Source organism: Micropterus salmoides, unplaced genomic scaffold (assembly GCF_014851395.1).
Source record: "Micropterus salmoides isolate LMB-PRFRI ecotype aquatic unplaced genomic scaffold, ASM1485139v1 Ms_hic_scaffold_1405, whole genome shotgun sequence".
Classification (NCBI taxonomy): domain Eukaryota; kingdom Metazoa; phylum Chordata; class Actinopteri; order Centrarchiformes; family Centrarchidae; genus Micropterus; species Micropterus salmoides.
The window spans coordinates 1-10,708 of NW_024040492.1; the positions used below are offsets into that span (position 1 = coordinate 1).

Sequence of the window (10,708 nt, forward strand, 5' to 3'; positions counted from 1 at the left end):
TAGCTGAAAAAAGGCGGTCCTTGAAATTTGCTTAATGTGAGACTTAAACGACATGTCCTGATCAAAGATAACTCCAAGATTTGCTCACAGTGGTGCTGTTTGACTTTAATCCTGAGACGAGAGACAAAGAGCAGTGTTTCTGCCCAGTTTCGAACTGGGGACCTTTCGCGTGTGAGGCGAACGTGATAACCACTACACTACAGAAACGGACGGCTACAAGCCCTCACACAAGTGCACCTTACTGCGTTCTTTTTTGAAAGGCAGCGTTCGTAGGATCATCACGGGTGGTAGACAGTTTCAGGATATTGATGTGACAAAGCCGTGTTTTCGGCTTCCTGTTCGGGTTACTGATTACATCTGTGTTGCTGCGTTTTTGCCGTCTTTGAATTTACACTAACAGCAATGAGCAAACATCTGGAGAGCGGAAGCAATACGCTCAAAAGTTCGGAGTCCTCTTCGTTTTCTCGAAACACTGGCACTAAAGAAATGTACTGGCTGATATCAAACGAACTGGGATGTAGACAAGCGGAAATACAGGGCGTGCTTGCGGTGACGCGGTAGTCCTCGCTAGTATAAAACAGGGGATGTATCTCAGCGTGACTCTACCTTTCCTGAGAAAGAGGAGTTCCAGCCTATTGCCATTGGTCCTATTGTCACCTTCCTTCCGTTGACATGGTGCGGTCCGCTTTACTGATGATGTGACCGAGCCGTTTGATATACTGAACAAAATTATAAACGCAGCACTTTTGTTTTTGGCCCATTCATCATGAGCTGAACTCAAAGATCTAATACTTTCTCTATGTACACAAAGGGCCTATTTCTCTCAAATACAACAAATCTGTCAAAATCTGTGTTAGTGAGCACTTCTCCTTTGCCGAGATAATCCATCCACCTCACAGGTGTGGCATATCGAGATGGATCAGACAAGCATGGGTATTGCACAGGTGTGCCTTTGGCTGGCCACAATAAAAGGACACTCGATAATGTGCAGTTTCACTGTATTGAGGGGCGGGGTTCCCAAAACCAGTCAGTATCTGGTGTGTACATACATGCTGTCTGCCATCTGCCCTGTACAGTGAAAATCGGATTGATCCGTGAAGAGAACACCTCTCCAAAGTGCCAGGCGCCATCGAATGTGAGCATTTGCCCACTCAAGTCGGTTACGACGACGAGGACGACGAGCATGCAGATGAGCTTCCCTGAGACGGTTCCTGACAGTTTGTGCAGAAATTCTTTGACGATCTTGGAGGTGAAGATGCTGGGATGGTGTGGTTACACGTGCTCTGCGGTTGTGAGGCCAGTTGGCTGTACTGCCAAATTCTCTGAAATTCCTTTGGAGATGGCTTATGGTAGAGAAATGAACATTCAATTCACGGGCCACCGCTCTGGTGGACATTCCTGCAGCCAGCATGCCAGTTGCACGCTCCCTCAAAACTTTTCGACATCTGTGGCATTGTTCTGTGTGATGGAACTGCAAATTTTCGAGTTGGCCTTTTATTGTGGCCAGCCTAAGGCACACATGTGCAATACCCATGCTGTCTGATCAGCATCTTGATATGCCACACCTGTGAGGTGGATGGATTATCTTGGAAAAGGAGAAATGCTCACTGACACAGATTTTGACAGATTTGTGAACAATATTTGAGAGAAAAAGGCCCTTTGTGTACATAGAGAAAGTGATAGCAGGAGAGAGAGGGACGAGAAAGCACAAGACTATCTTTAAGACAAGATGGTGCCTGACCATTAAGAGCTTTGTAGGTAAGAAGAATGATTTTAAATTCTATTCTGGATTTTACTGGAAGCCAATGCAAAGAAGCTAAAACGGGAAAATATGATCTCTTTTCCTGGTTCCTGTCAGAACACGTGCTGCAGCATTCTGGATCAGCTGAAGAGTCTTAATGGACTTTTTCGAGCAGCCTGATAATAAGGAATTGCAGTAATCCAGCCTAGAAGTAACAAATGCATGGACTAGTTTTTCTGCATCATTTTTAGACAGGATGTTCCTGATTTTCGCAATATTACGTAGCTGAAAAAGGCGGTCCTTGAAATTTGCTTAATGTGAGACTTAAACGACATGTCCTGATCAAAGATAACTCCAAGATTGCTCACAGTGGTGCTGTTTGACTTTAATCCTGAGACGAGAGACCAAAGAGCAGTGTTTCTGCCCAGTTTCGAACTGGGGACCTTTCGCGTGTGAGGCGAACGTGATAACCACTACACTACAGAAACGGACGGCTGCAAGCCCTCACACAAGTGCACCTTACTTCGTTCTTTTTTGAAAGGCAGCGTTCGTAGGATCATCACGGGTGGTAGACAGTTTCAGGATATTGATGTGACAAAGCCGTGTTTTCGCGCTTCCTGTTCGGGTTACTGATTACATCTGTGTTGCTGCGTTTTTGCCGTCTTTGAATTTTACACTAACAGCAATGAGCAAACATCTGGAGAGCGGAAGCAATACGCTCAAAAGTTCGGAGTCCTCTTCGTTTTCTCGAAACACTGGCACTAAAGAAATGTACTGGCTGATATCAAACGAACTGGGATGTAGACAAGCGGAAATACAGGGCGTGCTTGCGGTGACGCGGTAGTCCTCGCTAGTATAAAACAGTGGGATGTATCTCAGCGTGACTCTACCCTTTCCTTGAGAAAGAGGAGTTCCAGCCTATTGCCATTGGTCCTATTGTCACCTTCCTTCCGTTGACATGGTGCGGTCCGCTTTACTGATGATGTGACCGAGCCGTTTGATATACTGAACAAAATTATAAACGCAGCACTTTTGTTTTTGGCCCCATTCATCATGAGCTGAACTCAAAGATCTAATACTTTCTCTATGTACACAAAGGGCCTATTTCTCTCAAATACAACAAATCTGTCAAAATCTGTGTTAGTGAGCACTTCTCCTTTGCCGAGATAATCCATCCACCTCACAGGTGTGGCATATCGAGATGCTGATCAGACAAGCATGGGTATTGCACAGGTGTGCCTTTGGCTGGCCACAATAAAAGGACACTCGATAATGTGCAGTTTCACTGTATTGAGGGGGCGGGGTTCCCAAAACCAGTCAGTATCTGGTGTGTACATACATGCTGTCTGCCATCTGCCCTGTACAGTGAAAACTCGGATTGATCCGTGAAGAGAACACCTCTCCAAAGTGCCAGGCGCCATCGAATGTGAGCATTTGCCCACTCAAGTCGGTTACGACGACGAGGACGACGAGCATGCAGATGAGCTTCCCTGAGACGGTTCCTGACAGTTTGTGCAGAAATTCTTTGACGATCTTGGAGGTGAAGATGCTGGGATGGTGTGGTTACACGTGCTCTGCGGTTGTGAGGCCAGTTGGCTGTACTGCCAAATTCTCTGAAATTCCTTTGGAGATGGCTTATGGTAGAGAAATGAACATTCAATTCACGGGCCACCGCTCTGGTGGACATTCCTGCAGCCAGCATGCCAGTTGCACGCTCCCTCAAAACTTTTCGACATCTGTGGCATTGTTCTGTGTGATGGAACTGCAAATTTTCGAGTTGGCCTTTTATTGTGGCCAGCCTAAGGCACACATGTGCAATACCCATGCTGTCTGATCAGCATCTTGATATGCCACACCTGTGAGGTGGATGGATTATCTTGGAAAAGGAGAAATGCTCACTGACACAGATTTTGACAGATTTGTGAACAATATTTGAGAGAAAAAGGCCCTTTGTGTACATAGAGAAAGTGATAGCAGGAGAGAGGAGAGGGACGAGAAAGCACAAGACTATCTTTAAGACAAGATGGTGCCTGACCATTAAGAGCTTTGTAGGTAAGAAGAATGATTTTAAATTCTATTCTGGATTTTACTGGAAGCCAATGCAAAGAAGCTAAAACGGGAGAAATATGATCTCTTTTCCTGGTTCCTGTCAGAACACGTGCTGCAGCATTCTGGATCAGCTGAAGAGTCTTAATGGACTTTTTCGAGCAGCCTGATAATAAGGAATTGCAGTAATCCAGCCTAGAAGTAACAAATGCATGGACTAGTTTTTCTGCATCATTTTTAGACAGGATGTTCCTGATTTTCGCAATATTACGTAGCTGAAAAAAGGCGGTCCTTGAAATTTGCTTAATGTGAGACTTAAACGACATGTCCTGATCAAAGATAACTCCAAGATTGCTCACAGTGGTGCTGTTTGACTTTAATCCTGAGACGAGAGACCAAAGAGCAGTGTTTCTGCCCAGTTTCGAACTGGGGACCTTTCGCGTGTGAGGCGAACGTGATAACCACTACACTACAGAAACGGACGGCTACAAGCCCTCACACAAGTGCACCTTACTGCGTTCTTTTTTGAAAGGCAGCGTTCGTAGGATCATCACGGGTGGTAGACAGTTTCAGGATATTGATGTGACAAAGCCGTGTTTTCGCGCTTCCTGTTCGGGTTACTGATTACATCTGTGTTGCTGCGTTTTTGCCGTCTTTGAATTTTACACTAACAGCAATGAGCAAACATCTGGAGAGCGGAAGCAATACGCTCAAAAGTTCGGAGTCCTCTTCGTTTTCTCGAAACACTGGCACTAAAGAAATGTACTGGCTGATATCAAACGAACTGGGATGTAGACAAGCGGAAATACAGGGCGTGCTTGCGGTGACGCGGTAGTCCTCGCTAGTATAAAACAGTGGGATGTATCTCAGCGTGACTCTACCCTTTCCTTGAGAAAGAGGAGTTCCAGCCTATTGCCATTGGTCCTATTGTCACCTTCCTTCCGTTGACATGGTGCGGTCCGCTTTACTGATGATGTGACCGAGCCGTTTGATATACTGAACAAAATTATAAACGCAGCACTTTTGTTTTTGGCCCCATTCATCATGAGCTGAACTCAAAGATCTAATACTTTCTCTATGTACACAAAGGGCCTATTTCTCTCAAATACAACAAATCTGTCAAAATCTGTGTTAGTGAGCACTTCTCCTTTGCCGAGATAATCCATCCACCTCACAGGTGTGGCATATCGAGATGCTGATCAGACAAGCATGGGTATTGCACAGGTGTGCCTTTGGCTGGCCACAATAAAGGACACTCGATAATGTGCAGTTTCACTGTATTGAGGGGGCGGGGTTCCCAAAACCAGTCAGTATCTGGTGTGTACATACATGCTGTCTGCCATCTGCCCTGTACAGTGAAAACTCGGATTGATCCGTGAAGAGAACACCTCTCCAAAGTGCCAGGCGCCATCGAATGTGAGCATTTGCCCACTCAAGTCGGTTACGACGACGAGGACGACGAGCATGCAGATGAGCTTCCCTGAGACGGTTCCTGACAGTTTGTGCAGAAATTCTTTGACGATCTTGGAGGTGAAGATGCTGGGATGGTGTGGTTACACGTGCTCTGCGGTTGTGAGGCCAGTTGGCTGTACTGCCAAATTCTCTGAAATTCCTTTGGAGATGGCTTATGGTAGAGAAATGAACATTCAATTCACGGGCCACCGCTCTGGTGGACATTCCTGCAGCCAGCATGCCAGTTGCACGCTCCCTCAAAACTTTTCGACATCTGTGGCATTGTTCTGTGTGATGGAACTGCAAATTTTCGAGTTGGCCTTTTATTGTGGCCAGCCTAAGGCACACATGTGCAATACCCATGCTGTCTGATCAGCATCTTGATATGCCACACCTGTGAGGTGGATGGATTATCTTGGAAAAGGAGAAATGCTCACTGACACAGATTTTGACAGATTTGTGAACAATATTTGAGAGAAAAAGGCCCTTTGTGTACATAGAGAAAGTGATAGCAGGAGAGAGGAGAGGGACGAGAAAGCACAAGACTATCTTTAAGACAGATGGTGCCTGACCATTAAGAGCTTTGTAGGTAAGAAGAATGATTTTAAATTCTATTCTGGATTTTACTGGAAGCCAATGCAAAGAAGCTAAAACGGGAGAAATATGATCTCTTTTCCTGGTTCCTGTCAGAACACGTGCTGCAGCATTCTGGATCAGCTGAAGAGTCTTAATGGACTTTTTCGAGCAGCCTGATAATAAGGAATTGCAGTAATCCAGCCTAGAAGTAACAAATGCATGGACTAGTTTTTCTGCATCATTTTTAGACAGGATGTTCCTGATTTTCGCAATATTACGTAGCTGAAAAAAGGCGGTCCTTGAAATTTGCTTAATGTGAGACTTAAACGACATGTCCTGATCAAAGATAACTCCAAGATTGCTCACAGTGGTGCTGTTTGACTTTAATCCTGAGACGAGAGACCAAAGAGCAGTGTTTCTGCCCAGTTTCGAACTGGGGACCTTTCGCGTGTGAGGCGAACGTGATAACCACTACACTACAGAAACGGACGGCTACAAGCCCTCACACAAGTGCACCTTACTGCGTTCTTTTTTGAAAGGCAGCGTTCGTAGGATCATCACGGGTGGTAGACAGTTTCAGGATATTGATGTGACAAAGCCGTGTTTTCGCGCTTCCTGTTCGGGTTACTGATTACATCTGTGTTGCTGCGTTTTTGCCGTCTTTGAATTTTACACTAACAGCAATGAGCAAACATCTGGAGAGCGGAAGCAATACGCTCAAAAGTTCGGAGTCCTCTTCGTTTTCTCGAAACACTGGCACTAAAGAAATGTACTGGCTGATATCAAACGAACTGGGATGTAGACAAGCGGAAATACAGGGCGTGCTTGCGGTGACGCGGTAGTCCTCGCTAGTATAAAACAGTGGGATGTATCTCAGCGTGACTCTACCCTTTCCTTGAGAAAGAGGAGTTCCAGCCTATTGCCATTGGTCCTATTGTCACCTTCCTTCCGTTGACATGGTGCGGTCCGCTTTACTGATGATGTGACCGAGCCGTTTGATATACTGAACAAAATATAAACGCAGCACTTTTGTTTTTGGCCCCATTCATCATGAGCTGAACTCAAAGATCTAATACTTTCTCTATGTACACAAAGGGCCTATTTCTCTCAAATACAACAAATCTGTCAAAATCTGTGTTAGTGAGCACTTCTCCTTTGCCGAGATAATCCATCCACCTCACAGGTGTGGCATATCGAGATGCTGATCAGACAAGCATGGGTATTGCACAGGTGTGCCTTTGGCTGGCCACAATAAAAGGACACTCGATAATGTGCAGTTTCACTGTATTGAGGGGGCGGGGTTCCCAAAACCAGTCAGTATCTGGTGTGTACATACATGCTGTCTGCCATCTGCCCTGTACAGTGAAAACTCGGATTGATCCGTGAAGAGAACACCTCTCCAAGTGCCAGGCGCCATCGAATGTGAGCATTTGCCCACTCAAGTCGGTTACGACGACGAGGACGACGAGCATGCAGATGAGCTTCCCTGAGACGGTTCCTGACAGTTTGTGCAGAAATTCTTTGACGATCTTGGAGGTGAAGATGCTGGGATGGTGTGGTTACACGTGCTCTGTGGTTGTGAGGCCAGTTGGCTGTACTGCCAAATTCTCTGAAATTCCTTTGGAGATGGCTTATGGTAGAGAAATGAACATTCAATTCACGGGCCACCGCTCTGGTGGACATTCCTGCAGCCAGCATGCCAGTTGCACGCTCCCTCAAAACTTTTCGACATCTGTGGCATTGTTCTGTGTGATGGAACTGCAAATTTTCGAGTTGGCCTTTTATTGTGGCCAGCCTAAGGCACACATGTGCAATACCCATGCTGTCTGATCAGCATCTTGATATGCCACACCTGTGAGGTGGATGGATTATCTTGGAAAAGGAGAAATGCTCACTGACACAGATTTTGACAGATTTGTGAACAATATTTGAGAGAAAAAGGCCCTTTGTGTACATAGAGAAAGTGATAGCAGGAGAGAGGACAGGGACGAGAAAGCACAAGACTATCTTTAAGACAAGATGGTGCCTGACCATTAAGAGCTTTGTAGGTAAGAAGAATGATTTTAAATTCTATTCTGGATTTTACTGGAAGCCAATGCAAAGAAGCTAAAACGGGAGAAATATGATCTCTTTTCCTGGTTCCTGTCAGAACACGTGCTGCAGCATTCTGGATCAGCTGAAGAGTCTTAATGGACTTTTTCGAGCAGCCTGATAATAAGGAATTGCAGTAATCCAGCCTAGAAGTAACAAATGCATGGACTAGTTTTTCTGCATCATTTTTAGACAGGATGTTCCTGATTTTCGCAATATTACGTAGCTGAAAAAAGGCGGTCCTTGAAATTTGCTTAATGTGAGACTTAAACGACATGTCCTGATCAAAGATAACTCCAAGATTGCTCACAGTGGTGCTGTTTGACTTTAATCCTGAGACGAGAGACCAAAGAGCAGTGTTTCTGCCCAGTTTCGAACTGGGGACCTTTCGCGTGTGAGGCGAACGTGATAACCACTACACTACAGAAACGGACGGCTGCAAGCCCTCACACAAGTGCACCTTACTTCGTTCTTTTTTGAAAGGCAGCGTTCGTAGGATCATCACGGGTGGTAGACAGTTTCAGGATATTGATGTGACAAAGCCGTGTTTTCGCGCTTCCTGTTCGGGTTACTGATTACATCTGTGTTGCTGCGTTTTTGCCGTCTTTGAATTTTACACTAACAGCAATGAGCAAACATCTGGAGAGCGGAAGCAATACGCTCAAAAGTTCGGAGTCCTCTTCGTTTTCTCGAAACACTGGCACTAAAGAAATGTACTGGCTGATATCAAACGAACTGGGATGTAGACAAGCGGAAATACAGGGCGTGCTTGCGGTGACGCGGTAGTCCTCGCTAGTATAAACAGTGGGATGTATCTCAGCGTGACTCTACCCTTTCCTTGAGAAAGAGGAGTTCCAGCCTATTGCCATTGGTCCTATTGTCACCTTCCTTCCGTTGACATGGTGCGGTCCGCTTTACTGATGATGTGACCGAGCCGTTTGATATACTGAACAAAATTATAAACGCAGCACTTTTGTTTTTGGCCCCATTCATCATGAGCTGAACTCAAAGATCTAATACTTTCTCTATGTACACAAAGGGCCTATTTCTCTCAAATACAACAAATCTGTCAAAATCTGTGTTAGTGAGCACTTCTCCTTTGCCGAGATAATCCATCCACCTCACAGGTGTGGCATATCGAGATGCTGATCAGACAAGCATGGGTATTGCACAGGTGTGCCTTTGGCTGGCCACAATAAAAGGACACTCGATAATGTGCAGTTCACTGTATTGAGGGGGCGGGGTTCCCAAAACCAGTCAGTATCTGGTGTGTACATACATGCTGTCTGCCATCTGCCCTGTACAGTGAAAACTCGGATTGATCCGTGAAGAGAACACCTCTCCAAAGTGCCAGGCGCCATCGAATGTGAGCATTTGCCCACTCAAGTCGGTTACGACGACGAGGACGACGAGCATGCAGATGAGCTTCCCTGAGACGGTTCCTGACAGTTTGTGCAGAAATTCTTTGACGATCTTGGAGGTGAAGATGCTGGGATGGTGTGGTTACACGTGCTCTGCGGTTGTGAGGCCAGTTGGCTGTACTGCCAAATTCTCTGAAATTCCTTTGGAGATGGCTTATGGTAGAGAAATGAACACTCAATTCACGGGCCACCGCTCTGGTGGATATTCCTGCAGCCAGCATGCCAGTTGCACGCTCCCTCAAAACCTTTCGACATCTGTGGCATTGTTCTGTGTGATGGAACTGCAAATTTTCGAGTTGGCCTTTTATTGTGGCCAGCCTAAGGCACACATGTGCAATACCCATGCTGTCTGATCAGCATCTTGATATGCCACACCTGTGAGGTGGATGGATTATCTTGGAAAAGGAGAAATGCTCACTGACACAGATTTTGACAGATTTGTGAACAATATTTGAGAGAAATAGGCCCTTTTTGTACATTGAGAAAGTGATAGCAGGAGAGAGGAGAGGGACGAGAAAGCACAAGACTATCTTTAAGACAAGATGGTGCCTGACCATTAAGAGCTTTGTAGGTAAGAAGAATGATTTTAAATTCTATTCTGGATTTTACTGGAAGCCAATGCAAAGAAGCTAAAACGGGAGAAATATGATCTCTTTTCCTGGTTCCTGTCAGAACACGTGCTGCAGCATTCTGGATCAGCTGAAGAGTCTTAATGGACTTTTTCGAGCAGCCTGATAATAAGGAATTGCAGTAATCCAGCCTAGAAGTAACAAATGCATGGACTAGTTTTTCTGCATCATTTTTAGACAGGATGTTCCTGATTTTCGCAATATTACGTAGCTGAAAAAAGGCGGTCCTTGAAATTTGCTTAATGTGAGACTTAAACGACATGTCCTGATCAAAGATAACTCCAAGATTGCTCACAGTGGTGCTGTTTGACTTTAATCCTGAGACGAGAGACCAAAGGGCAGTGTTTCTCTCGCGTTTTTCGCGTGTTAGGCGAACATGATAACCACTACACTACGGAAACTGCTGAAGACTACGCGAAGGTCGGGGTTCGATTCCCCGACGGGAGAGTTCAGTTCTCTAGCAGCTGCTGATTATTCACCAAGAAAGACAAAAGTAATACAGCAGCATGGAGGACGTCCATCTGTCTGGGTGAGGATGGGGTTACCTTACCTAATAACAAGAGGACATTGGCAAAGCGTATGAGTGAAGTTGTAAGTCCATGTCAGTATTAACAAGTTCTACTTTATGTGTACACAGTAGTATACATTGTGCGGCTGTCTGATAGTTTGGCCGAGTACAGTTTGACTTTAATCCTGAGACGAGAGACCAAAGAGCAGTGTTTCTGCAAGGTTTCGAACTGGGATCCTTTCCT

At 45.4% G+C, this 10,708-nt stretch overlaps 5 non-coding genes across 5 annotated transcripts; all 5 read right to left on the reverse strand.

The window, feature by feature from the left end:
* Positions 1-134: 134 nt before the first annotated feature.
* On the reverse strand, positions 135-207 carry trnav-cac. Its single transcript has one exon. It is a non-coding gene; the product is annotated as a tRNA-Val (tRNA).
* A 1,949-nt stretch (positions 208-2,156) lies between these two features.
* On the reverse strand, positions 2,157-2,229 carry trnav-cac. Its single transcript has one exon. It is a non-coding gene; the product is annotated as a tRNA-Val (tRNA).
* A 1,964-nt stretch (positions 2,230-4,193) lies between these two features.
* On the reverse strand, positions 4,194-4,266 carry trnav-cac. The gene has a single exon. It is a non-coding gene; the product is annotated as a tRNA-Val (tRNA).
* Positions 4,267-6,228: 1,962 nt separating this feature from the next.
* trnav-cac lies at positions 6,229-6,301 on the reverse strand. Its single transcript has one exon. It is a non-coding gene; the product is annotated as a tRNA-Val (tRNA).
* A 1,962-nt stretch (positions 6,302-8,263) lies between these two features.
* Positions 8,264-8,336, reverse strand: trnav-cac. The gene has a single exon. It is a non-coding gene; the product is annotated as a tRNA-Val (tRNA).
* Positions 8,337-10,708: the final 2,372 nt, after the last annotated feature.